This window comes from Dama dama, chromosome 15 (genome assembly GCF_033118175.1).
Source record: "Dama dama isolate Ldn47 chromosome 15, ASM3311817v1, whole genome shotgun sequence".
Classification (NCBI taxonomy): domain Eukaryota; kingdom Metazoa; phylum Chordata; class Mammalia; order Artiodactyla; family Cervidae; genus Dama; species Dama dama.
This window is the reverse complement of record NC_083695.1, coordinates 37,773,874-37,801,328: the sequence shown is the minus strand read 5'-3', so window position 1 is coordinate 37,801,328 and position 27,455 is coordinate 37,773,874. Positions and strand designations below refer to the sequence as shown.

At 55.9% G+C, this 27,455-nt stretch overlaps 1 protein-coding gene across 4 annotated transcripts in view; it reads right to left on the bottom strand.

Annotated features, from left to right (window-relative positions):
• Window positions 1-27,455, bottom strand: part of ZMIZ1 (zinc finger MIZ-type containing 1) — a 191,507-nt gene that overhangs the window by 126,288 nt on the left and 37,764 nt on the right. For all 4 annotated transcript variants that reach the window (XM_061161918.1, XM_061161920.1, XM_061161917.1 and 1 more), the window contains one exon: window positions 23,974-24,054. The gene's annotated coding sequence lies outside the window, so the exon portion shown is untranslated. The remainder of the gene's footprint in view (window positions 1-23,973; window positions 24,055-27,455) is intronic.

Here is a 27,455-nt window from a genome sequence, read left to right as displayed (position 1 = left end):
CTGAGAGCCTCACGCTAATAGCAAGATCTGACAGAGGGGTTTAGGAATCACCAAGAAAGATCTGTAGAAGACCCAGAATGGGGCTAAAAAGGACTTGAGCCCTCTCAGGATGGTTCTTTGGGACACATCTGGCTGATTGGAGGCCGGGTCACTGGGCCCCTCGTGGCTGTCCTCCTGAACACAGCACAGGACCCTCGCTGCCCCAGGCTCTGAGGGATCGCAGCCTGGAGTACATACTGCTTGCAAACCCTTGTCTGCTGAGGATGGTGGAAAACCCAGCTGGGTCTTGTTTTTTCCTCCCACGGAAGTGCAGGGACTGGAACAGAATTTGTTTAAAATTACTTACGGAACAGAGAGTCACTTCTAGGTGAAAAATTAACTGCTCAGATTACCAAGACAAAGTGGTCCTGGGAACTGACCGTGGGGCAGACCTGGGAGGGACTCTAGAGGCTTCAGGTCCAAGACAGCCATTCAGATGGGGAGACCCCAGCCCTGGGGCAGGGCATGCTGGGCTTGGGACCAAGGTCTCTTCACAGCCGCTTCCTTTTCTACCATCTCCCCCGAAACGTCAGGGATCTTGATATGAACACTAGTCGTCTTTCTCTCTCCTTTCTTTCCTGCATTGTTTTGTTTCCTTATAAATTGGGTTTCTAAGATGACTCAGTCTGTAAAGAATTCACCTGCAACGCAAAAGACCCAGGTTTGATCCCTGGGTCAGGAAGATCCCCTGGAAAAGGGAATGGCAACCCACTCCAGTATTCTTGCCTGGAGAATCCCTATGGACAGGGGAGCCTGGCAGGCTACGGTTCATGGGGTCACAAAGAGTCAGACATGACTGAATGACTTTCACTTTACTAATGAATTGACCCACAGGGTGGCCTTGGCTGTGAAACCCAACTCCACTCTTTAGCCAATCTCAAAACCCTGCTAAGGCCCAGGTACCTTGTTTCTGAAATGGGGCGAAAGTTCCCTTCAACCTTGCATAGAGCTCTGTCCATGTCAGACTGCTTGAGCAGTGTTCCAGAGGATTGTTTTCTAAAACCACCCTTTCCCAGCCAGTGGAGAATTCCCCATGATGCTCCAATGGCATTTAAAAGTCGATATGAATAAAGACAGGCCTGCTGCAAAAGCCCCACTCTCTGCAAAACTGTGGGTCAAATTTCAAGCCTTTGTCACATGAGAGGATACAAGGCTGTGACCTACCCTGGACATAGTGATCTGGTGGTTGAGACCCTCTGCTTTCCAAATATAAACCTGCTTGTTTTATTTTTGCTGACAGCTGAACGAAAAAAAAAAAAAAAAAGATGTGGAAGTCCTTCCCCTTCTGGCTCCAGTCAACAGAGGAGAGAAGGGCTCGGAGCCCCAGCTGGCATGGGAGGAAGATAAATAAGAAAAAACAAAACATGTCCTCATGCTACAGTGGAATGTTTAAAAAAGAGGTGAAAAGCACAAGGTCGGGGCAGATTTCATTTTCTATAATTTTAGCAGGCTCAGGGAGGAGGCAAGATGCTGCCGACTCAACAGTTTTGGGGGAATCAGTTTTGGAGGGAACTCACTTTTTTTGGTGGGGGAGGGAGCGGGGGGCGTCTTAACAGCCAAAGGCGCCATGGTTTCCTTTCCAGGGAACACACTGGTTTCCCTGGCAACAAGAAGTCCAGCCTCCAAAGTTCTGCCGAGAGACCAAGGCTTGGCCTGGGATGCTCCCGACTATTACCCACGGCCAAGGTCTCACCATCCCACTCTCCCAGGCAGTGCGCTGGGTGGGAGAGGTGCAAAAATGTCAGCTCTGCAAAAATGTGGGCACCAGTCCCCATCTCTCCCCCCTGCACTCATGCAAGCAGCTACTCATCCCTGGATCACTGCTTTCCAGGGCTTTATGACTGAGCAGGTGGAAAAAAAAAAAAATGCTAGCGAAAGCTTGGAAACAAGCCTGTGTTTGACAGCACCTGGGGACCTTGTAGGAACAGTAAAGTCTCTGGGGCGGGCGGCCAGTGGTCCAGCAAGGCTGGGTCTCGTGTCTAGCATGGTTTAGCCTCGTGAGGCTGGCACAGGGAAACGGCATGGGAAGACAGAAGGTCTGAATTTCTGAAGTCACCTCCCTCTATCCAGGCCTGCTCATGTGGCTCCAGAGGCGTCTTGTGGATTTTTAGAGCCCAGTCTCCCAGAGAGAAATATTTAAACGTCTGGGCTGGGAAGATGCTATTCGTGCAGCAGGTGTGGGAGGGGTGGGGTGTGAGTGGGAGGAGGAGAGGAGAGGAGGCAGAAAGGGGCCGGTGATGGAATCTGCAGAGCGCTTATCCCCGGGCGCGCTGTGCTAAGTACTCCGCCCGCTCTGTCTCTCTCTCTCCAGTTGCCAGGGGAAGCAGGCACAATTATTCCTGGCTGGAGGGAATGAAGGGGTCAAGTGACCTGCACAAGGCCACCCAGTAAGTGAGTGGCAGAGCCATGAGTCACACCTGTCAGTTTTGACCCTCTTCTCAGGAGAGGGGTAGATGGAATGACAGGGGCAGGGAGGGGAGAGTCGCTCTGGCTGGTGGTTTACTCCCCTGGAGGTGAAAGGGAGACAGAGCTTCCGAAAATTCTCCCTTGTGCTCCCTTCCCCAAAGCCCCTCCTAGTCCCCGCTGTTATCTAAACATGCCCCAGGAAGACAGGCCCCAGAGCTGAGTTATCCGGAGGCTCTGACCCAGAGGCCCCAGTCCCCACACTCCACCTCGAGGCAGATGTAGCACTGGTTGATGTTTCAGGGCCTGATACTGCATCCTTTATAAGCTCTATCTCCTTTAAGGCCGTAATGGTCCTATGAAGTAGGTAGTAAGGGTCAATTTCATAGATGAGAAATGGGAGCTCAGTAACATGTCCAAGTTAGTTAGCAAGAGGCAGAGCTGGAATTCAAGCCCTGGTCTGATGCCAAAATTTAGGTATATCCGTAACTAATGACAATGATAATGATAGCCAAACTTCCCTGAGCTCTCACTATGTGTCTGTCCTGTTTTAAGCACTCTACGAAGACTCTTGAGAGACCCTTGGAAAGCAAAGAGATCAAACCAGTCAATCCTAAAGGAAATTAACCCTGAACATTCATTGGAAGGTCTGATGCTGAAGCTCCAATACGTTGGCCACCTGATGCGAAGAGCCGACTCACTGGAAAAGACCCTGATGCTGGGAAAGATTGAAGGCAGGAGAAGCAGGAGACGACAGAGGACAAGATGGTTGGATGGCATCGCTGATTCAATGGACATGAGTTTGAGCAAATTCCAGGAGAGAGTGAAGGACAGGGAAGCCTGCCGTGCTGCAGTCCATGGGGTCGTAAAGAGTCAGACATGACTTAGTGACTGAACAACAGCAAGCATTCTACACATATATACTTATTTTATTCTCTCAACCATCCTATAAAGTACATGTTGCAATTAGCTCCATTTTATAGACCTGAAAACCTAGGCACAGAGCTCTGTAAGCAACATGGCCAGGGGCATACATTAATCTATAAGGCCAGGAAGACTCCTGAAATTCATACTAGTGATTCATGCTAATGACTCATACTACGACCTGTTTCCCCAACCACTGGGACATCCTGCCTCCCAGCTGCGAGCTCTTGATTCTGGATGGTTCTGGGACCCTGGAAGGCCAGACAGCCATTGGGAGCCTGGGTTTTTCCAAGAGAGTGCCTTCTCCCACCCCAGGGAAATGACGGGCAGGACCTGGACTGTGTTTCTGAGTGTGGATGTGAGTGTGCACATGTGTGCGTGCACCTCAGGCTGGGCAGCATCAGGGCGTGCATGCAGCTGATTTATAACCCTCAGAGAAAACAGAATTGCAAAGCTCACTCACAAATCTTCCCTATCGAGGGACTTGTGACAGGCAGACATGCAGTGAATTTCCAAGAACAGGCAGGCCTCCCTGCAGTCTCTGCTGCTGAGATGAGTCCAGGTGACCCGGCCACCTGTGGGTCAGCTCCACAGAGGTCCAGACCAGCGGTGGCCAGTCAGTGGACAGCCGGCTCAGCCCTGGGTGTGGTCACTGACCCGGGGTGGGGGACCTGTTTCTGTGTATCAGAAATGCTGGTTCCAGAGCAACCCGGCCCCTGGGGTCCCCCAGACACGGGTTACCCATCCTCTCCCCTCTGGCAGGTCCCACCCCACAGCCAGCCCTCCTACTCGGGTCCTCACTGCTCAGAAGTTTGGGATCAGGACCTTTAGCACCTATAGAACTGAAGACACTAGCGAATGTCTCTTGACTCATACCACATGCTTTTGTACTGTACTAAGTGTTTACGGTTTATCTTATTTGAGCACATGTCACAGGCAGAGGCTGGAGAAGACTCTTGAAAGTCCCTTGGACAGCAAGGAGATCAAGCCAGTCAATCCTAAAGGAAATCAACCCTGAATATTCATTGGAAGGACTGATGCTGAAGCTGAAGCTCCAATACTTTGGCCACCTGATGCAAAGAGCCGACTCATCAGAAAAGACCCTGATGCTGGGAAAGATTGAGGGCAGGAGGAGAAGAGGATGACAGAGGATGAAATAGTCAGATGGCATCACCGACTCAATGGACATGAGTCCAAGCTCTTGGAGATAGCGTGCTGCGATTCATGGGGTCACAAAGAGTTGGCACCACTTAGCAACTGAACAACAACACATGCAGAGGCAAGGTTCAGAGAAGTGACGCAACTTGAGATGGGATCCTAACAGGAGTAGTCTGATTCCAGAGCCTGTTCAGAGAACCACTCCACCGTGTTGGCTCAAATCCTCAAACTCCATTGGGGTCCCCAGGCCATGTCCTGGCACACAAATGCTCAATGCATTTCCCCCAGAGGGGACAATGGCATGGGGGGTCCCAGGGTCCAGGCTTGGGTCTGGCTGGGATCACTCCACTGGTTTTAAACCCCATCCCAGTTCCCACTGCTGTAAACTACGAGATGTTTCCAGCTTCTGCATGCCCAGAACTAGTGCTGCCACACTCTTGAGTCTAGCTCACAGTGACCCTTCTAAACCAGGCCTGGGGGGCCACTGTGAGGACAGAGCAGAAAAGGGATGCATGCTTTCTTCCCAAACCTGGCTTGGCAACACCCTCCCCAGCAGCGGGCACAGTGGGTGACGGTAGCACACCCTATGGGGTACCCAGCCCTTGGGCACTCTGCGATCTCCCAGCCAATACTCTTGATGCCCCACCCCCATAGGTGGGAGGATGGGTGAGGGCAGGGCAAAGAGGCTACTAAGAAGGTGGCAGTTGAGGGCCAAGGATAGGCCGAATCTTGGCTCTGCCCTAACCTGCTGTGTGACCCAGGCCAGCGTGTAGCTCTTTCTGAGTTTTGTCTTTTCTAGCTGGGAAGTGAGTCAGGCGTGCCTGCATGGTGGTTGGGGGGATTAAATTAAATGAGCATGAGTGAGGGCCTGACCCTTCTCAGAGGTGTGTACATTCACGCACACACGTGCACATGCAGAGCCGGGAGGACGTCGGGTTAGAGGAATCCCATTCCAGCCCGCAGAACACTCCAGGCAGCCCTACCCGAGAGGTGTCTCTGGGGACTGGCACCAGGGTGAGCGTCTCCACTCCTCCTCCTCCAGCTCAGACTCCTTCAGCCCCAAACCTATAATCCCCAGCTGGGAAAATGACAGCCTTGCCCAGCAGCCGCCCTCGGCCGGGGAGCCGGGCGGTGGCCATGGTGGTGGCCGGGAGGCGGGCCCGGGACACACAGCCGCCGAGTCCGGGGAGGTCAACGGCAGGGGACAAATGCTGTGGGGACTGTGGGTTCTGGGGTGGCTGGACGATGGATGAGAGGGGAGAAGGGGAAGGGAGGGCACAGGACTGGAGGGCCGGTCTGAGGCTGGCCCTGGGCAGGATAAGGCCCAGGCAGATGAGCCAGAGGTCACGACCCTGGAGCCAGAAGCACAAGGAGGGGGCCTCTGCATAAACGCGAAGGCTGGGGCCTAAGACCCTGAGGCTGGGCCAGCCCCTGGAGGCCGCAAGGCAAGCCCTGCCCACAGGTTGAGGGTTGGGAAGCAGCAAACACGCTGATTCCTGGGCTCTGCCCCAGCCTCCCCTGGAGGGTGGGGGACTCTGCATTCTGGAATGCCCTGGGATCTGGTTGCAGCAGCATGGCAGGTGGCTGCGTGGGGACCTCTGGACGTCCCCTGTCACAGGGAGGTGCTGGGGTTTCTCCTGCCTGTGCCGCCTTCCCCTCCACTTGGCAGGAGGCAAAGCCACAGCAGTGCCACGGACACCACGTCTGCCGAGCTCTGCTGCTCACCACCTGTCTGCTTAGAAGCACGTGACCCACTTGTGGGCGGGGCTGCAGGGCGGTTGGACAGATCAGCAAGGCCAGGGCCGGCCCCTGAGCACCCCTCGCGGGCTCCTCCCCACTGAGAACAGCTGTCAGGGTGCTGAAACCCTGGCGCTCTCTGCCTCCCCTCCAAACCTGCCTGGACAGGGAACTGTCACCAGCCCCGAGCTGCTGGGCGCTCATCCAGCGTCACGTGGACCCTCGCCCCATCTCAGCGGGGAATGAATGGCCTGGCCTCCTGGAACATCCTGCCCCAGGCCACGCTGCCCTGATTCTCCAATCGCCTTGGACAAGCCACATGTCTCTCTGGGCCTGGGTTTCCTCATCTAAAATAGGAAGTGGGAGGAGGCTGGACTTGGCAGCATGCAGGCTGTGAGGGCAGGGCATTCCGGGTGGACGGAATGGCTTGAACAGCAGCTCAGGGGCAGGAGCACGTGGGCAACACACCCAGGTGGGCTGGGCCAGGAGACTGGGGTGGAGGCTGGATGTGGCCTTAGGGTTAGGGTCAAGGTTGAAACTGGAGTTAGGGTCGGCACTGTCTGAAGGGGAAGTCTCCTGAGGGCACTCAGTAACCCCCCAGCAGGGGCCCTTGGTGGCTGTCCTGATGTCTCTGGATCATGTGATGGGACTAGCTGTGCTGCATGCTCAAGAGGGGAATGGCAGACTTCACTTGAGGCCCCCCCAGGGGGTCACCAGGGAGCCCGGAAGAGAAATGGGGGTGCAGCCGGCCTCCCTTGGATCAGCCTGAGCGCAGCGATGGCATGGCCAGGGTCTATCCTATGGTGCTGTGCTTAGAACTCAAGCCCCAGGGTGACAGGCCACGGGGCAAGGGGGTGTCCAGGCCTTGCGGAGACAAGGGCCCATCTGGGCATGAGGGCCCCTGGGTCAGGGCCATGGGGAAGGCCCAGCTCAGGCCCAGAGGTCAGGACACTTGCCTGGGGCCTCCCGGGGCACAGGCTGGTCTGGGTCCGGATCCCCTGCTGGCGTCCCAACAGCCCTCATCACACCTGTTGTCCTGTAGGGTATCTGGAGGTCCAACCTCCAGTAAGAGGGTTATGCCTGAGGACCAGGGTGTGCTGGGGTGTGCACTGCCTGGCACCCTCAGCCATTTCCTCGGGCCATGCCACTGCGGAGGCCAGCGGAGCACCAGCACGGACCTTCTCGGGGGACAGGCCCCTGCCCTCTCCTGGCCCCCAGCTCCCAGGTCTTCCCTCCATCTTGACCTCCAGGATGGTGTGAGGTACCCTTAACCCTCCCCTGAAAGGAAGAGATGGTCAGGCGGTAGGACAGGTGAGTGAGGGGCCAGTCATTGGAGGATGGGGCCTGCCTGCTTCTCCCTGACCAAACACTGGGATCTGAAGCGGGGGCCCGACCGGAGGGCAGGGAGCACGAGGGGCCGATGTTCCTGGGGCCTGTCCACCCGGTGCGCCTGCTCACCCGCTGCCCGGTCCCACTTGCCACGGCCTCGCCAGCCCCTTCCCTGCCCCCTTGCGGGCCTGAGATGGCTGTCACCATGGCAACCCTGCTCATTCAGCCTGGGATAATGAAGCCAATGTGTTTTTCATTTCCATGAGCTGGAGTGTGGAGCAGAGCGGGGGAGGGGGCTTCCCCCTCCAGGCCCTCCTCTTGTGGGGGGAAAAGGCAGGCTGGAGAGTGTGTGGGGGCCTAAGCAGCAGAGGCACAGACACCAGCAGGAGGGGTGGGTGAGGCCTGGAGCCCCCAAGCTCTCGACCCGCTGCAGCAGCCTTGCAACTGGATAATGCCAGCCAGAACGGCAGACCTCCCTGCCAACACCCAGGCCAGGAGTGGTGGCTTGGAGCCAGGCAATGGGGGGCTCCATTTCTAGCTGTGTGACCCTGGGCTGGTGATATCACCTCTCTGGTCTCACTTCAGTAGAACCAGCAGCGTTCGCTGGGTCCCTTTTGAGCATGACTGGTCTTCTGCTGTCCCCAGAGAGTTAGAGAGGACCCAGACAGTGCCTCAGCTCTCAAGAACCCAAGGTTCCTGGGAGAAGGAGGCTGTACTGGGTACATTTCTAAGCTGTAAAAATAAGGCCAGTAATTCTTACTCGTTATCTTCGAGTTACTACTTGGGGGGTAAGGGGAGGAAATATAAAGTCATACATGCGAACATGCCTGGTGTACATAGTAGGTGTTTTACAAGTCCTGACCTCCTTTCTTTTCTTCATCCTGAGTCCTTGGCCCACAACACACAGATAGCAGATGTTTAAGAATTTCTCATATGTGAGTCAGCAGTCATAGCTGCCCAGACGCCTCTTCTTCCCCTTGGCGTCAGGACAGAGACCTGCCCGTTTGGCAGGAGGGGAAGTCGAGGCCTGAGCAGGGCTGGGCTTCGGGGAGAGCAGGGTGGCAGAGCAGTGGCCCTGGGCCAGGCTGCACTGTCGGAGGCAGGGCTCATCTGCGGTCCAGACGGGGGAGAGTGGGGGGGAGGGCGTCTGGGAAACCCACCGCCCAGAGTCTCCACCATCACACCCCCTCCCCCAGCCCCTCTCCAAGGGCAGGAAGCCAAAAGCACTCACGCAGAAAACCCTGGCCTGTCTTCCCCCCCAATAATTCAATCACCTGGAGGCCAGTGGCCCTCTCTCCTGGCTGGGCTGACAGATTAGAGGGGGAGGGGATGGAAGCATGCAGAGGGAGGGGGTGGGGAGACATGGAAAAATCAGAGCAGGGCTTGAAAAATGAAGAAATAAACCTGCCAGGAGGAAGACAGCCTTGACCCGTCCTCCATAAAGCTGTCTTAGGGCCACCAAGGATGCTGGCGGGTGGAGGGGGTTGGAGATGGCTCCTTCTGGGACCCCTGCCACCCCTGCCCAGCTGGGTTCCAGCCCCTCACTGGTGAGGGGTCAGGGAGAAGGGGGGCTGGATGGGCTTGCAGGTTAAAATGGGCAGGAGTGGGGGAGGTGCAGGTGTCAGGAGAACATGGCAGGAACAGGGGTATTTTGTCACCCAGGCTGACTGACACCTGCGCACAGTAGGCATTTCACATCGAGCCGGCCCTCGGGAGGAATGCAGCCCCGTGTCCGTGGGCAGCTGGCAAGCAGGCCTCAAAGCAGGCTGATTGGCACGAGGGCTAGATGGAGCCTTCTGTCCTTTTGAGCGATGGGGAGACAGGCCCAAAGTCACACACAGATTAGAGCCCCTTGGGTTCTTCAGCCTGGGGTGTCCAGGCCAGGCCACCTTTCACCGTGAACTGCAGCTTTGTGGGGGGGCCTCTCCCCCTCCACCGAGGGGGGGAGACCCCCACCGAGTCCCCATGATGTGGGTATGCCAGGCTGGGGCCAAGCAGACCTGTGAAGGGGTTGCAGCCCTGGCCCTTATCCGGGCCCCTCCTCAGGGCCATCAAGAATCACGTTTTTCAGGAACACCGAATGACCCTCAAAACTGCTCATGACTAAGTCCAAAAGAGAAGGAAAGAAAATTATAAAGTGACCAGAAAGTAATATACCAGGATATTGACCAGGATAACTCCTGGTTGGAAGGATGATGGGCAGTTTTTGTTTTTCTTCTTCTAACTTTTCTGTGACTTCCAGACTTTCTACAACAAGCACGCATTACTTTTACAGTAAGGGAAAAAAGGACATTATTATAGAGTTTAAAATCAATAAGCCACTTCCACTAAATGCTACTTGTGCTACATTCGCTATGTGAAGGACGTCAAAGAAACTCTTGCTGGATTTAGGTGGGTTTGGTCCCTGGGTCAGGAAGATCCCCTGGAGAAGGGAATGGCAACCCACTCCAGTATTCTTGCCTGGAGGATCCCACGGACAGAGGAGCCTGGCGAACTACCCATCCATGGGGTGGCAACGAGTCGGACATAATTGAGCGACCAGCACTAATACTTAGTGCGGGCACATGTCCTCACCCACGCCAGCCTCCCATGTGAAGTCACTTTAGGCAAGAAGGAGGGGACCGGGGCTGCTCTTAACTTGCCGTGTGACTTTGGGCGAGTCCTGTGCCTCTCTGTGCGCTGGTGATTTACCTTTACCCTACTGGCCTCACTGGATGGATGCTGAGGATTGCTAGGTCTTGGTATTCCTTAACTAAACTCAGAAGACTTTGTGAATTAGGGGCACAGGGCTTCTCTGATCAGAGGGGCACTGTTGGGGGCAGAGGGGCAGCTGAGGTGCCTCCAAAGACTGGGCAGGCCAGTGCAGGGTGGAAGAGGCGGGCCCAGCAGCGCCAGGAGGCAAGGGGCCAGCTTTCTGCCCCTGTTTACAGTGGAAACACAGACTTGAAAAGGTTTCACTTTTCCACTGTTTTTGTGGCGGTGCTGTGGGGAGCAGGGCTTCCTGAGAGCGAGGCCAGCTTTCCAAGGCCACACCGAGTCCAGCCCCGCACTGGCCTCCGACAGGAAACATCATGTTTTCAATTTACCGGTCCCTGCCAGGCGCTGCAAGCAGGCCCACGCTCCACCAATCAGCTGTACGGAGAAAGCGATTGCAGCCCTGCTGCAGCTGGGAGCCCTCAGCCGGTCAGCGGAGCTCCAGGACCACAGAGGGACCTCGCTGGATCCCTAAGGGGCCTTACTTCGAGACAGCTCTGGCTGCAGGTCCCTGGCAGTTTTTATGGTTTTAGCAGTAGATGTACCCAGTGATTCCACTCCATAAACACCAATCCCTGGCCTTCTGGCTCCCACATCAGTTAATCCTACTGCCTTGTTGACAGATGGGGAAACTGAGGCCCACAGAGAGAAGAGGCTTCCCAATGCCATCAGATTATCAGTGAAGAAAGAACAATCTCAAATCAGATTGGCAGATTCCCAAGTGAGTCCCCTGGCAAAACGGGACTATCCTGCAGCTGCCCCCCACCCCCATCCCACATCCCTCCACGATGGTGACGACAGCTGAGCTCCACCTCAAACCTATGAGCCAGGCACTGTGACCACTTTTCAGCCACAGAACCAGCTCGGGAGCAGTCTGACCTTTCTATCTTACAGATAAGGAAACTGAGTCCTGGAGAAGTTTAGAAACCTCTCTATGGTTATGGGGCTGTGACGTGGAGCTGGGGGTCTCAGCGTGCACCGTGAAGCTGGCCTTCTCTACCCCTTCCCAAGGAGCCCTGGCTCTATGCCTCCAAGGCCTAGGGAGGTACCCCAGGTGAGACACGCTGACCCTCTCTCACCTGCCCTGCTCATCCCTCACCTTCTGCTCATGCTTAGGGAGAGCCAATGGGAGGAAGGTCAGACAGAGAGGGAGGTGGAGACCACCCCAGGGAGGATGGGCCAGAGCAGGAGTTGTTGAACCCAGCTCTGCGGGGACAAGCCTCTTCCTGTTCCTGTCCTTTTCTGGGCCTCAGTTTCCCCGTCTAGGGCAGGTGGGATCTGTTGACTCCTCGGCTCCCCCAGTCCCTGACATCTGGGGTCTCCAGAACTCCACAGTCAGGGTGTTTTTGTGTTACATGGTTTCTGTGTAGTTCTCTCTCTCTGCCCGTTTCTGGATGAACTCGGAACTCTCCAACCTCAGTGCCCAGTGCATTAGGATTTTAAAGCCCAGATGTGTCACAGGACATCTCAGCTACAAAGGGGCTGCCGCATGACCCTCTTCCCTGACAGAACCCAAGGGAGCAGGGTTCCCTGACACCATGGATTTGAGGAAAGCTTAGTGAGAAACGACACAGTTGTATTCATCTATAGATCCGTATCTTCACTAGCTCCTTGACACCCATCAAACAGAGGTGGGATTCAGCCTGGGGGCCTCATCATAAGGATCCTCCTATTCCCTCTCTGGAGCCAACACCTGAGTGGCCAGGACTGGCTGTGCGCATGGTCTTCCCCCAGGGTCACTTCCATCCACTCTGTCTCAGCCTTCTCCTGCCCTTTCCATGATCTGGGCATGGCCTGCAGCTCAGCCCATCCTGGCTGTCAGAACTATCTGAGTAGATGCTGGGAAGGGATCTGGGCCCTGATACACATAGGCTTGACTGATGGCTGTGCTGGAAGCTTCAGAAGCCCAGGTAAATCTGGAGAATGCACCTACTATGTGACCAATCCTCCAGGCCCTGGCAAGGAGGCCCTATTCTTCTCATTTTTTGATGAAGAGGAAGAGCTTTTGGGGGTCAGGTGACCTGACCTTACACAGCTCAGGACCTGAAGATTTAAAGATACTTGACTGTCCGAGATGAAACTGACATACTTCCATGAAGCCCCCTCTGATCTTGGTTGGTGGGGGGCTCTTCCCCAGCAAGGCCCAGAGTGAGTGCTCTGTGTCTTACGTCTGGCTGAGGACTCAGGCTTGAAAGTCAGGTGGAGCCGGGTTCAAATTCTGACCCTAGCTGCCAGGGGCTGCCTGAGCTATTTAACTTTTTTATTCCACAGTTCACTCATTTGCAAAGCAGGCTCTATAAATATTAAATTAGATAATGCATATAAGTTCACACAGCTGTCATTAAGACTTCTCCAATACACACACTCACACACACAGAAACATACCATCATGATTAACAGCAAGGACAAGGACTTAAATCCTTTTTGGGTGACCCTGGGCAAGTCACTAGCTCTTTTTGCTGATCACAGTCTATTCTTAAATTTTCTCCTTATTACTCTCCAAGAGATCCCCACTCCTCAGCCCCTAAAAAAAGCAGTGGCTTGGGGCTTCCCTGGTGGCTCAGTGGTAAAGAAACTGCCTGCCAATATAGGAGACGTGGGTTCTATCCCTGGTCCAGGTGGATCCCACATGCCGCGGAGCAAGTAAGCCGGTGCGCCACAACTGTTGAGCCTGTGCTCTAAAGCCCAGGAGCGGCAAGTACTGAAGCCCGTATGCCCTAGAGCCTGTGCTCAGCAACAAGAGAGGCCACCCCAATGAGAAGCCCGTCCACCACAACCAGACAGTAGCCCACCTCGCCAGAACTAGAGACAAGCCTGCGCAGCAATGAAACCCAACGCAGCAAAAAAATCAACAAATAAAATTATGTATATTAATATTAAAAAACCCAGCAGAGCTGTCCTTGGGGCCTGAGGGATTTGCTGACTACCCTCTGATTCTTCGTGTCCTTTTCCACACTCACAGCCCACCGAGCTCCAGCTACTTCCCAGAAGCTCCATGGCCCAGGCCCTCTCTGGGGGAGCCAGGCAGGCCCGGGGCCACTGTCTCTGCAGAAAGCCCAGCATCAGCCCCCGCTGGAGACATCATGGTGTTTCCAGTTAGCTCATTCTTGGTGCAGAGGCGGCATGTTTGGGAAAACCATATTGCATTGAGATTAAACGCCTTTAATTCCTATTGAATCTCCCATCTGACTCACTGGCCTCTTCCCCGGGCTGGCCCCGCGGTCATTACCATTTCAACACCTGAATTATCAAACTCCCGGGCACCAAAGGCTGGCAGATAATTTATTTCCGTTACAAAAGACTGATTCAGGGGAAGGGCCCATTCTCTAACCGCTGGGTGTTCATCTTCCCACGGAGCTGGGAAGGTGCCGGAAGGATCGATAATGAAAGACTTCAAATGATTTCTCGGAGAGTTTGCATCCTCCTTCTTTGTGTCCAGAAAGATGCTCCAGGGTCTTTGGGAACCACAGGGACAGTAAGGGCTGAGAGGGGTGAGCCCAGGGAGGCAGGAGTCAGACAACACGAGCCCCACCCTGGCTCTGCCACTTGGCGACTTGGACTGTTTTCCTGGCCTCCCCCTGCCTCAGTTTCCCCATCCCCAACATGGAGATGATACTGGTCCCCACTTCATAAGATGGTGCTGGGATCAACAGAGATGCTGCCTTGCCTGTGACACTGTCATTATTATCATTGTCAAAGGGCCCCATGGCTTGGTTGTTCTTTGTTTTTCAGCAACAGAGGTGTGATGCACAGTCATTTTCCTCCTCTCTCAGAAGCTCCAGGGTGGGGGGAATCTGTCTGGGGCGTGCACTGAACGCCATGTACAGAGGTGCCCCAGGGAGGCTTCCCCTGCCCTGCAGCTAGGCCCCGAGGGTCTTTGCCCACCACATCTCCACTTGGGCAGATCCCAGAGAGAGCCCTTGGTGGGCACCAGTTACCCAGGATGCTAAGGAATTCTGCTGGGCCACTCCAGGCTCTGCTCCCCGTCCCCAGGCCGTGCCCCCACCTCTTTGCCCCTGCTGCCTCCTGACCTGGGTTCTCAGCCACTAGGCTGATACCCGAGTGTACATCATGTAGCCCTCATTCAATTTGCATCTACTGAGCACCTACTATGTGATGCTCCTTTCCACAACCCTCAAAGGATAGCTACTCTGTGCAGCTCATCCATTTAATAGGCGCACAGTCTATAGCGTGCCAGGCTTGAGCACACGGCAGAGCCACAGCCCTACTCCATCCAATGGGCCTCCCTGCTGCCCCCTGAGGCAGGAGAGGGCCTGGGTGTGGTACACTGTCTGTGGGCCTGTCTGCTGGGCACTGGTACAAATGTCACGTCCCCCCACTCCAGGCACAAGCACACTCACCCACAGGAATCTATCTACCTAGGGTCCTGGTCTGGACCACACACAACCTGAGGCTATGGCTTTTCCTGCCTCACGCCAGCCCTACCTGAAATCCTTGAAAGCCTTTGACTGTCTATTGGCTCCATTCAGCCTCCTCCAGGAAGTCTTCCAGAACCCTTACTCGGCAATAACCCCTCCTGGTGCCAGGGGCACTGGCTGTCACTCATTTATCCTCTGCATGTACGTCTTGGCCTAGACTGGCGCCGCCTGAGGGCTGCCACGGGGTCTTCTGCTTCCTTATCACCCCAGTAACTAAGCACTGACCCACACAAGGAGTAGGTGCTTACTAAATACTACCACCTTACTGACCGCAGATGGAGAGTTGCAGGGAGGACCAGCCTGTGCAAGGGCCCTATGCCAGGTGCCAGCCTGAAACAAGGACCCGGCTGGGCTCTGGGCCCAGGGAGGGACAGAGCCCCTGGCCCCAGCCTACACCAGCACTGGCGATGCAAGCAGGATGCCAGCGGTCAAAGGATCGTAGCCCAGACCCTGAGCCCCAGTTCTGACATCATCCCAGACAGGGGGTGAAGGCCTTGGGGGGAATAGTTCCTCCTCTGCCACCTGCCAGGGCCCAGCCAACTCAAATGAGGACTTATTAGAGCAAGGGCCGGTTTTTCACCTCTGCTTATTAATTCTCCTGAGCACCAGTGAGTGGAAAATGGGAGGGAATCTGGGAGGGAGAGCCTTGTCATTTCTAGAGCACGGTGCCCTCTGCGTGGATATTCCTGGAAACCTTCCACAGGGCGTCCTTGGCTGGGGCAGGAAGACTGGGGGCAGAGCGGGGGTGGTTGTTTTAGTCTAGCAGTGTGGTTCCAAAAGGGCCCAGTGTTCCGGAGCAGCTGGCTCCCTGGTCCCTGTCCTAAGACAGCCCTCATCTCTTCCCGGGAGCTGAACAGGCTGATTTAGGGCTCAAGCCTGGCAAGCCTACCCATCTCAGATGGACTTTCTAAGGAGAGGGGTGGTGGGTGGCTTGGCGTGGCCCAGAGACCAGACCACAAGCCAAGAGGCTTGGTTCTGCACCTGCTTCCCACTTTTCCCTGGCAAGTCATGTTCCACCTGGGGCCTCAATTTCTCCATCTATAAAAATGAAAGAGTTCCACAGGGCCATCTTCTAGTACTGACACCCCAGGTTTCTGTGTGGGTTAACTAATAAAGCGCCAAGGTCTCTCAGAGGAGCCAGACAACCCCATTCCCCTGCCTCCCTCAGCCGGGCCCAGGCTAAGGGGCTAGTTCAGCTCAGGGAAGAGAGCTCAGATCCACAGATGCCTCTTGATCTAAGGCCTCCTGCAAGGCCCAGGGGAATCGCCACTAACTGGCCCGTCACACCCAGGGAACAGCTCTTCTGTCCCTAGGACTCTGGGGCTGGTGGGTGGCTGCTGACCTGAACACTCTGCGGCCAGAAGGAATGGGGCTGAAACTCACAGATGTGACTCAGGCAGACTGGCAAATGGGACACCAGGAAATGTCCTTCTGATTATTACAGGGTTTTAAGAGCAGGAAGAGCCTTTACGGATCATCTAAACCCCTGGTTTATTCATGAGAAAACAGCCACAGACAGGGACAGGGCTTGTCCAAGTCCACCCAGCGAGGCTGTGATACTGTCCTTGGCCCTATCTCTTGGCCAGCTCCCTGTGACCGGCATCCATGTGTTCCAGACTGGCCTGACTGCAGGTGTTATATGGGGTATTGGTTAGAAATTCAGAGTCCAAAGCCCAACTCTAACTCACAGAATCAGACTCCAGGAGAGGGGTCTAAGAACAGGCATTTAAACAAGTGCTCCAGCTGGTGTGTGTGCATTGGCACTTTGGAGATGTGCCATATTGAAGTGTCATCCTGACAGTTCCCACCCCAGAGCTCCAGAGAGGACCCAGAAGGCCAGCATCCCTGGAGGAGGGAAGTATCTGGGTCCTGGATCTAACAGGTGCCAACCTTAAGCAGATGTTCCAGTGCTGAGGGGTGGGGGTGTCTCCCTCAGGGCATCTATTTACAGTCAACAGGGAAGCCTGGCATTGCACAGCCATTGCTGCATCCCAGCCCCGCGGCATCCCCACAGGCAGGTGGGCTTTTCTCCCCACGAACAGATGAGGAAACACAGGGTACCGGGGATGAAGTAACTTGTCTAGACTCACCCACTCGATTGGTGGCAGGGCAGGGATTTGAGCCCCCAAGTGTCTGTCCCAGGTGGTGCTAGTGGTAAAGAACCCGCCTGCCAGTGGAGGAGACATAAGAGACTCAGGTTTCACCCCTGGGTTGGGAAGATCCCGTGGAATAGGAAATGGCAACCCACTCCAGTATTCCAGCCTGGAGAATCCCATGGACAGAGAAGCCTGGCGGGCCACAGCCCATAGGGTTGCAAAGAGTTGGACACGACTGAAGCGACTTACCACGTGTCTGTCCTGCTTTAAGTGTGTGTCCCACTGTGTCCTGTACCCACAGACACCAGTGGGCCCATGGGTGGTGAGCTCTCCAGCAGCAGAGGTGGGCAAGCAGCCACTAGAGGATCTTGGCAGGCAGGAATGACCTTGAACAACTCTCCTGGAGCTGTGACTGGGGACAAACTAAGCTGGATAAAGGGTGCAAGAGTGTTCGTTGTGTTTCTTCCACACACAGAGAAAAATGGTCCAGATTATTTGCAGGTTCTAGCTCACCACGGTCCTCTTGGCTCAATCATCAGAGCTGCCAGGCAGGGGACATCTAGGGGCCTCGGCTGAGGGCACTTATTGGGGGCAGAAACAGGGGGGTGAAGGGGGCTGGTTCACCCAGACAGTGACAAGGGTGGGGTGGGGGATGACTAGGGTGGGGAAGGGAGCTCAGCAGGGACCACCTGGCGAGGTCTGTCCCATGCTAGACTGTCCACCGACCGAAGGGTGGGCCGGACGGAGAGGTACCAGGGGAGCATTCCGTGGAGGCTATGAAGCAGAGATGCTCCCACACGAACTGAAACAGGCCCCCAAGGATGCCTCAGGACAGCAACGAAGGGTCCCAAACAGCTGTCCCAAACAGCTTCCCAAACGGGAACTGCAGAAAGGCAAGAAGCACTCGATAGGGGAGACAGGGCTTGACAGGGACGGGCTCCCACGCGCCCCCCTGCTCTCCAGTAACCAGAGGAGTATGGCAGGCAGGGGCTGGTGCTCCCCACCGGCTCTCTAGGGGCGTATGTGGTCCTCATAACTTGGGGACTCTAGAAGGTTCCCTGAGCACAGTCCACACAGCAGCCACGGCACACAGACACCTGTGGGACCACCTGAGGTGACTGCCTCCTCCCCACCCCACCACTGGCCACGGCTCAGAATGGACACATCTGACAAGTAGACGCGATGCTCGGGGAGCCGGGGCTGGAAGGGTGCATGCGCACCGAGCAGCGCACGGTACTATTTCTCACCACGTGTGCACAGCCTCGGAGTCCTTAACACAGCCCGCCCAACACATTCAAAGCTGACATGCCGGATAAAACCTCCTTGCCCTCTCCCAAGGAAGCTGAGGGCACACAGGCCAGGTGCTTGCTGGCTTCCTGCTGCCCTTCAGTACTGGCATACCAGGACCTTGGGCTTCCCAGGTGGCGCTAGTGGTGAAGAACCTGCCTGCTAATATAGGAGACATAAGGACGTGGGTTCGATCCCTGGGTCAGGAAGATCCCCTGGAGGACAGCATGGCAACCCACTGCAGTATTTTTCCCTGGGAAATCCCATGGACAGAGGAGTCTGGCAGGCAACAATCCATGGGGTTGCACAGAGTCAGACTTGACTGAAGCAACTTAGCATGCATACCAGGACATGGTTCGGAGCTTCCCTGAGTCTTCAAGGGGCATTCACTCCAGCAGAGAGGGGGCAGGTGGCTAGCTGCAGGAGAGACCAGGAAAGGCCATGGGTATAGGGGCTCCTCCATGGGCAGGGGTCCCACAGAGGGAGGGCGAGCCAGCACCTGAAACTCCTGACTTTCCGCTGCAGCTGCTGGGGCTGTGGGTGACAAAGAGGAAAGTCATCTCCAGAGGGTGGGGCTGGAGCCCCTCCAGGCGGGCAGGAGCGGGGCCAGGCTCCAGGGAGACAATTCCCTTCTCCCAGCTCCTGTGCCTGGAGCCGGCCCGGCTCTATCATCTCCTGACCATGTGGGGAACCTCTGGGTTCACAGGTACATCCACTGGGCGCCTCTGCAATTCAGACTGCATCCTGGATGATGTGGGAGGGGGTGGAGGACAGGGGCGTCCTCCCTTCCTGGGCTCCAACCCCTAACCCCGTTTTCTAGGGGGGTTGGAAAGAAGCTAGGGGTGACAGGGTGGGGGAACTGGCCCCTATTGTGGCATAGCCTGTGAGAGGCACCTCTGTTTGGGGATGAGGTGGGAGAGCCCACAAATTGCTGGAACCCCTTTTGGGGGGAATGGAACTCTCACATAATTTCTCCTCTACCCTTATTGAGGTTTAGTCACCTGGGTGTGGGCTACAGTCTTGCCTGATTTGATTTACCTTTATGACCAGTGCGATGTGCCCAGTTCTTTACTCTGAACAGCAGGACGGCAGCAGCCTTGTCTTATAGAGAGCACACTGGCTTTGCAAACTCTCATCTGCAAAACTTCCTTCCCCTGCTTCAGTTTCCCCTCATGCGAACCAGAAAACCGGGGTCGCCAAGGCTGCATGTGGTCGCCTACGGCAGCCAAGAACCACACATGGCCACTGACCACCGAAGTTTGAAATGTCTTCTCCGTATTATACACAACAGTCTTCGAAGACTGAGTATGAGAAAAGAGTATAAAACATCCAATATGTTATTATCCCAACATGTAATGAATACAAAATAAAAGATGATGTGCCCAGTAGTCTGCTGAGCACCCTGCGGGGCATCAGAGCAGAAGGAGAGGGTGGACAGCTTAGGGTGGAAACAACCAGGGCCTCTGAGGACTGGAGGCCTTGGAGTCCCCAGGGGACTGGGCCATGTCCATCCCTGGGGGGGATGCGCAGCTTGAGGAAGGCTCCGAAAAGTTCCAGCTCTACAGCAACAGGGCCAAGGGCTCTGGAGGCAGGAGGAAGTGCAGAAGAAAGGTGTAGCCTGGTGACAGGTGATAACAATGGGGAGGGGCAGCACAGTGCAGCTGCAGCCTAGGACACCGGCCGGCAGCTAGTGTGTGGTGTGGCCGTGAAAGAGACTGGGGCCAGACGATGGCAGCCTTGATGCCAGGCTGAGTCAGCCTGGCACACAGCTGGCACTTACAGGAAGACTGACTGGCCAGGGAAGGGGACTCGGAAAGGTCCCCAAGGGCATCCAGATGAGTGGAGACCACTAGGGCCCATCGCCCACCTCACAGGTCACAGATACCCTCCAGTCCTGCAGTTCTCCGGGAGCCCACCCTCTGGCTCCTTCTCTCCTCAGAAAAGGACAATTTATTTATTCATGAGCATACACCCGCTCCGGCCAGGCAGCCAGCTCCTGGACACCTCACTTCTAATTATAGCAAGAATTTCATTAGTGCTGGAGGGAAATGCTGGGTTTCCAGCTGCCTCTGCTAGTGGACGCAGGCCCGCTCCCTCTCCCCTGCTCCAGCTTGTGGCCAGGATGTATGCCCAGGACGGCACAGAGGGGCAACCATGGGGGCAGATCTCAACCGGGAGATCAGACTCCATCCTGAGTGGCTGGCACAGTGAGGGTCCATGGGGATGGGATGGTGGTCATCCCCAGGGGGTAGGAGAGGGGGGACTCATCACACACAGTGCAAAGCTTCCAAGCAGCGGGACTGTGGGGTGCTGCCTTGGACACCCTGAAAAGAAAGGTGGGAGGGAGCTGTGTGTTGCCAGAGTTGGGCAAACAGGGGGAAAGGTGGCAGCTTGGGAGCCTGGGAGGTCTCGGTTCTGCGGAGTCCTGGGATGACGGAGGTGATGACGCAGAGCTGGGAGGGAGGCAGACGGGGGCTGTGGGACTGCCGCTGTGAGAAGAGAGGGGAGCTGGGCAGGAGAGAGGAGCCCGCACAGAGAGAATCCGACAGAGAGACAAAGACATGGAGGGTGGGCAAACAGACACACAGACACACAGACACACACACACGAGCTGGATTTGGAGGCCAAGGAGAGAAGTAAAAACATTGGGCCACGTTGGTCAGGCTGTTCAGAGGTCTACCCAAGCAGACCCCTGCCTCCCCACGGGGGCCTGGCTGCACCCACCCACTCTTAGGACTAGACTCAGGCATTGCCATGGTCAGCAGAGTCCATCTGGCCAGTCTGAACGTGCAGCTGAAGCCAGGCCTCATGTATGGGGATGGTCTGAGGTGCCAAGGTCTTGCTGGGAGCTGCACACGTGGGTGGGGGCACTCTCCTTTTCTTGCACACTCACAAGTATTCACACACTTCACAGCCTCATACATAGCCTCACTAATCACACACACATCTCCTCACACCTGTCCAGGGGCACACACTGGCACACACACCCCTGCACACTCTTCTTCCCTCCAAGGAACAGGCTCCAAAGCATCGGAGTCCTGCATGGACAAGCCCCTTTCTCAGTCTTCCCTGGGGGCCCTGGGCAGCAGCTCCAGGGGGAGAGGCTTTCCACTCTGCCAGTCCACCCTCCGCGGTGTCCATCCTGAGTAGCCTCATGCTCTCTCCCAAACTCAGGAAAGCTCTGAGCCCCTCAGCCTGCTACCTGAATGCCACAGCTTGCATAGTTTCCAGTGACAAGGAACTCACTACCTCTCCAGAAAGCAGCTTTAAAAAAAATGTCTCCAGACAGCTCAGACTCTTGGAAAGTTGAACTTGAGGACACCTTAGTGAGGTTGCCACCGAGGGGCCTGAGTTCTGCTGGCCAGAGTCTGTCGATCAAGACTGTCCTTTCGTCATTGGTTTGGAAAGTAACACAGCCAGCCAATCACCCTGGCTTTCACTCTACATCATAACAGAATCAGAGAAACAGTGTCCTACAGGATCCCCTCCTTGACTGATGATGGCTGACAAAGACCCAAGAAAATCATTCATTCATTTATGCACTCAATTGATAAATTATCAACCTGGTAATGACCATGTGCCGGGGCACTAGGATATGCCCCGGATCGTTTAAAATTCTTTCCTAGTCTGACAACTTGACTTTCACCCATTTTATAGGTCAAAGGTGAGACCAGGGAGAAGCAGCGACTTGCTTAGAGTCACTCTGGGGGCTGATGGTCAAAGGCAGAGCCTCACTGGTGATGCTGCAGGCACTGACCATCTGCCAGCCCCGGGAAGGAAGAGAGAAGGCCGCACGTCTGCCACCCCCATCCCCAGCCGTTTCTAGGACACCGAGGTATTGATTACCACCCTCGCCTTGGAGCGGTTTTCTTTCCTTTTTTTTTTTTTTCCACCAAGGCTTTCTATCCTCTTTTTTTTTTTTTTTTTAAAAAGAATAAACTCCAAGCCGCTCCTATGATTAATTACCAGCTGCCTAATGCTCCTCCACCAGCAATTTCTGGAAAGGGAATGAATTACCTTGAAAAACATCCGAAAAGAGAACCCACCGTGAAGGAGAATTTCAAAGGTTACCTCACAATTAGCAGTGGGCTCCCCTAGCCTGATGGAGTTGCCAGCAGGCCCTCTGGGGAGGGGCAGGCCCCCGGCCTTCAAGGGCTACCCACTGGCTCCTGAGGGCAGCCAGGCTTGGAGGGCTGGACAAAGGCCACCTGGCAGAAAGGGGGGTTGTTTCCTGAGCACCCACCTTGGGCCTGCCTTGTGGCTCTGCCCCTGATCTCTAAGGCATTGTGGGCTGCTTAATTCTAAGGTATCTCTCCTGGTTCAAATCCCCACTCCATCACTTACAGCTCTGTAGGTTTGTGAAGCACTCTGAGCCTCCGGAGAATGAGGCATTAAACACACCTCCACATGGGATTACTGTGTGGGGAAATATGCGTTTAAGGAGCGCAGTGCCTGGTACACGGCCGACTCTCACCCAGATGTAACACTTGGAATATTCCAGGTTTCTAAGCATCCTCCCAACAGCCCTCTCAGCAATGTTGGTATAATTATCCTTGTTCAGATGAGAACTCTCACGGAAGTGAAAGGACTCGCCCAAGGTCACGAGGAGGATAGGAGGAAGCAGGGATTTCCTGTGGCAGGAAGGGAGATCAGAGTCTGCTGCCTGGTTCCAGCACCTGAGTGAAGCGCAGAGGATCCCCAGGGCTCTCCTGGCCCTGAGTGTGGGTACCTGGGAGCACTGGAGTCTCAGGAGAGATGCTGAGAGCAGCAGGGAGACCATCGGGTGGGGCCTCCCACCAGGACGAAGACTTGGGCTCCCCTGGCTGGGCCCCAGAGCCTTGGGACAAAGGGCCCTGGCTCAAGTCAGCATTTCTGGGACAGTCTCTCATCTCTGGGTTGGGAGCCACCGAATAAAGAGGGATTACATGGGTGGCCCTCTGGCACAGGGCCAAGTGTCATCAACCCTGAAAAGCCACTCTGTGATGAGACACGCTGGTGTTGGGGCCTGAGGCAGGTCTGGGAGGCTCAGCTTGGGACCTTCGGGCTCCAGATGCTTCCGGGAGCTCCTTGGGGGCCCAAGCTGCCTCATCAAGCTGAATGACCAATTGGTGTCCATCCTGGCATAGGTGGGCCCTCAAGGAGGAGGGATGGCGGGAATGGAGGTGTGCGAGAAGCAAGGGAAATGCCAGATCCTGAGCGTTTGCTGTGTCCAGCTGCGCCAGTGCACATGTGGGGTCTGGGGCATGGCGCCCAGCCCTCTTTCATAGACAGGTAAACTGAGGCACGAAGGAACCACACAGGGTCACGGTGGATGAGAGGCAGGGCCAGGATTTGCATGCAGGCACTCTGACCCCAGACTTGTGGGTGCTCAGAGGCCTGTGGGAGAGAGTGGGTGGGCAGCCACAGCCCCCATCTCAGTGAACAGGCTTCTCTGCCCATCCTGCCTCTTCCCGTGTGGCTGCCATGCTGCTGGGCGCGCAAGGCCCCTGTGCCACGGGGTTGAGTGGTACAGACAGGGCTGCTGAGCCAAGGCTGGAGATGTCAGACCCATCCCTCTTCCTGCATGCATCTCCCACCCCTGCCACTGGAGACACAGATCAGGCCTGAGAGGCCCCGAGAAATCCTTTTGGGGGCCAGTGAGATCTCAGTGGGGGTGGGGTGGGGGCTGCATCAAGTCCCACCCAGGCTGTGCTGCAGTCAAAGGCACAGGGCACTGGGGCCAGCACCTCCCCGACTCAGGACACACCTCCTGCCCCTTCCCTGAGCATCGGGGCCAAGCCACCCCCCAAGCCCGGCTGCACACCTACCTCAGTGACCTGTGAATCACCAGCGTCCCGCGTGCCGGTCAGCAGCTGGCGGTCCCTCCGCCTCACTCCAGCTCCATTCTCCTGCAATGAGAAGGGTGGTCAGGGACCACTAACAGCCGGGCCTCAGAACTGACCTGCGGCCACAGACCCCCGCCCACCTGCTGGAAAGCTCACTGTCGGCTAAATCAAATCACCCCCACTGGACAGATAGGGAATCTGAAGGAAGGAGAGGAAAAGGGGCCTAATGCCAAGGGGCCCTAACAGGCCCCTGACACCTCACAGCTGGCAGTTACTGGCTATGTGACTGTGGGTAAGCTCTGGGCTGCTCTGAGTTTCAGATTCCTCACCTGTCAAATGGAATCACAATGATCTCTCCATGGGTTTCTGGGAGGATCTAAGGGCCTATGGTGACAAGAGCGCTTGACATTCATTCATTCACTCAAGAAACATTTAGCGAACACCCTGAGCTGTAAACAGGATCATGGATCAGCCCTTGTGAGAACCCATAATAGGCAAAGAATCAAACAACACATAATTAGAAGTTGGTATCTGCCAGAAAGAACAAGTACAAGGGTGACACAGCTTGGACTCAAGGTTCAGGGCTGTCTCTTTGGGGAAGTAAAGTTGAAGGATGAGCCAGAGAGAGGCAGGCCAAGATGCGTGGAACAGTGTTCCAGGCACGGGGAACAGTATATGTGAAGGCTCCAAACAGGGAAAAAACCCTGGCTCAGTGGAGTACTTGAGATTAGGTGGTGTGGTGGAGGAGGGAGGTGGGGAGGTGAGCGATGGCCAGAAGGCAGGGCTGACCATCGCAAGGATGGATGGGAGGGTCTGAGCAGCTGAGCCATGTGAGCCTGGGTCTAGTTTGAGAAGATCCCCAAGGATGCCAGGAAGAAGGGCTTAGAAGGGACAGGAAGAGGCAGGGAAACCAGCAGGGAGGCTGCCCCTAGAGTCTGGGCCAGAGACAGTGGTGTTCAGAGTGGAGGGAGCAGAAGGCAGAAGTGGAAGGACCCCCTGGGGCACTGGGTGGATGAGGACCCCAGACCCTGTCTCCCCAGTGCAGTGGGTTCAACTGCCCCATCTCCACAGTGGGCCAGCAGTACTGCCCTCTCCTCCCCACCCACAGGGCCCCTCAAGAATCCAGAAGGGCCAGATCCAGACCCAGACCCTGACAGGGTAGCTTCTCTGGAGTCCTGGCTGTGGGGTGGGAGCCACAGAGCCCCAAACTGGAGTCCCAGCTACGAAGGCATCTTGCTGGGTGGCTCCAGATGATTGCCACACTCGCTGCACCCACGTGCCCTCCTCTAAGAAATGGGAAACCTGTCAGCGGGGCTGAGTGCCTCTTGGGATGAGGCCCGGGGCTACCACGGGAGTGGATGTGCACAGGCCACATGAAGTCTGGGTTCACACATGTGTTGGGGACTGGCAGAGGGGTCAGACCGGCTGTGCAGTGGGCAGGGTTCCCAGGGAGCCAAGTGTGTGCCTATGGCTTCAGTAAGGGGCACCAGGGCCTGGCATTTAAGAAGTGGGCTCAGTACTGTAATAAAAATGATCTGGTTCAAATCCTGGGTTCATCCCCTTACCATGTGGCCTTGGGCAATTTCTTAAACTTCTCTGGCCCCCAGTTTCCTCATTTGTCAGAGGTGATAAAGGGATAAGGAGGGGTCCACTCTCAAGGAGTGGTATAGACAGTATAAGGTAATGCACTTGAGTGCCGGACATGCAGGTTGCTTTCCAGCCGTGTTAGGTGAGGTGAAATTACTTTCAGGAGCTGGTGCTGGGCTCCATGGAGCACTGGGTCCCTAAACCCCAGGCTCCCACAGCCTGGCTCAGCACCCCCACTCCACATGGGAAAGAGAATGTCTCTGGGGCCTGACCCTCTGACTCTGGCAGTCCCCAAACTCTGGTCACCGTGGGGACACAAATGGCCCTTGACTCCAGCTCTCCCATTTCACAGAGGAGGACAGTGAGGCCTGGAGAGGGCAGCACCTGCCCCCATCCCGGGGTCATGCAGCAAGTCAGTGGCTGGGGCAGAACAGGAATCAGCCTCCTGCTTCCCCACCGGCCACAGCTCAGTCCTTTCCCAAAGGCAAGCTGGCCGCAGACTCGCTGACAAAGAGAAAATAATTATTTCGGCAGCTGAGACAGAAGCCAGAGCCAGAAAGTCCTCGCTTACTCGATGAGCAACGTCCCGGCTCCGAGGAACGACGCCCGCCCATCCTGCCTCGCAGAGGTCCCCCGGCTCACGGCGCACACATACGTGTCTCTCCGCCCCATCCATCCTCGGTTCTTTGCTATTGGACTTGTGCAAAGAGGCCAATAGACCAGAGAGGGGAAGCAACCTGTCCAAGGTCACACAGAAAGGGCATCACACAGAGGGGTCACCAGGATATGAACTCAGGCCCTGGTTAGGGACTGACCCCCTTCCCTATGAGTCTGCGTTGGACCCCCATCTGGGAAGGAGAAAGGACCAGGAGCCTGCCTGAACTGGGTCCACAGTGGGGGCTATTCCTGTGATACTTCTTTAGCTCTCAGCGAAATGCTATGAAGTAGTAACTAAATAGCACCCCCAATTTACACATAAGGTCTAGAGAGCTTCTATAGCTTCCTAAGGTCATGCAGGTAATACAGAGAGAAAAGTAATAAGGACAGAGCTGGGCATGAGTGGGCGGTCTGTCCACTCAGACTCAACCTGTTCAAGATGACCAACTGGACGCCCAGGCTCCCTTGTCTGTGCACTGGGCCCCACTCACACTGGCTGTACAGACAGGCTGGGGTGGAGGTGAGGGAATTCAGGCCCAGGTGGGGCTGTGAACACACCGGTGAAGTCATCCACCCTCACCCCTGGCCCCCTGGGTGCCTGTAGGTGAGCCTCACAGCCTGTAGGGCTCTGGCCACCTGGGGAGACCAGGAGAGGTGTCCCATGTCTGCCCCCCAGCCTGGCCAGACCACAACCGTAAAGGACATAGATTCACACAGGGAAGTGTGCTCTGCTTAAAAGGCCCTCAGTGCCACGGGGCGGAGGGCAGCCTGAGACTCAGGGCCGAGAAGGGTGGTGGGGCCCACCCAGGCTCCCCAAGGGAGGGGTTCCCCACTGCCCAGAGAGAGGGCTCTGCTGAGCTCAGGACTCTCCCTCTGGGTTGGATGAGGGTGCCACCTCGACTACAAGGCCACGTCTGGCTGAGAGGGCAGGAAGGGGTAGAAGGGGAGGTGTGCAGACCACAGGTTGAAATGTACTTCCACTCTCATCTTATGTCTGGGGCTCCCAAGGGCAGGGCAGGGTGGGAACGAGCACCCTCTTTGCAGAGCAGGACACTGATCTCTGAGGGTAGAGTTGCCAGGGGTGTAAAGGCTGGGAAGTGGCAAGGTTGTGTCTGGGACTTGGCAGAGATCACTCGAGGGTGGGGTCTGTCCCAGGACCCAGATGGATTCTCCCAGCCCCACCCCCTTCCCATCCCTTGCTCCTCTAGGGATCCCCTGGG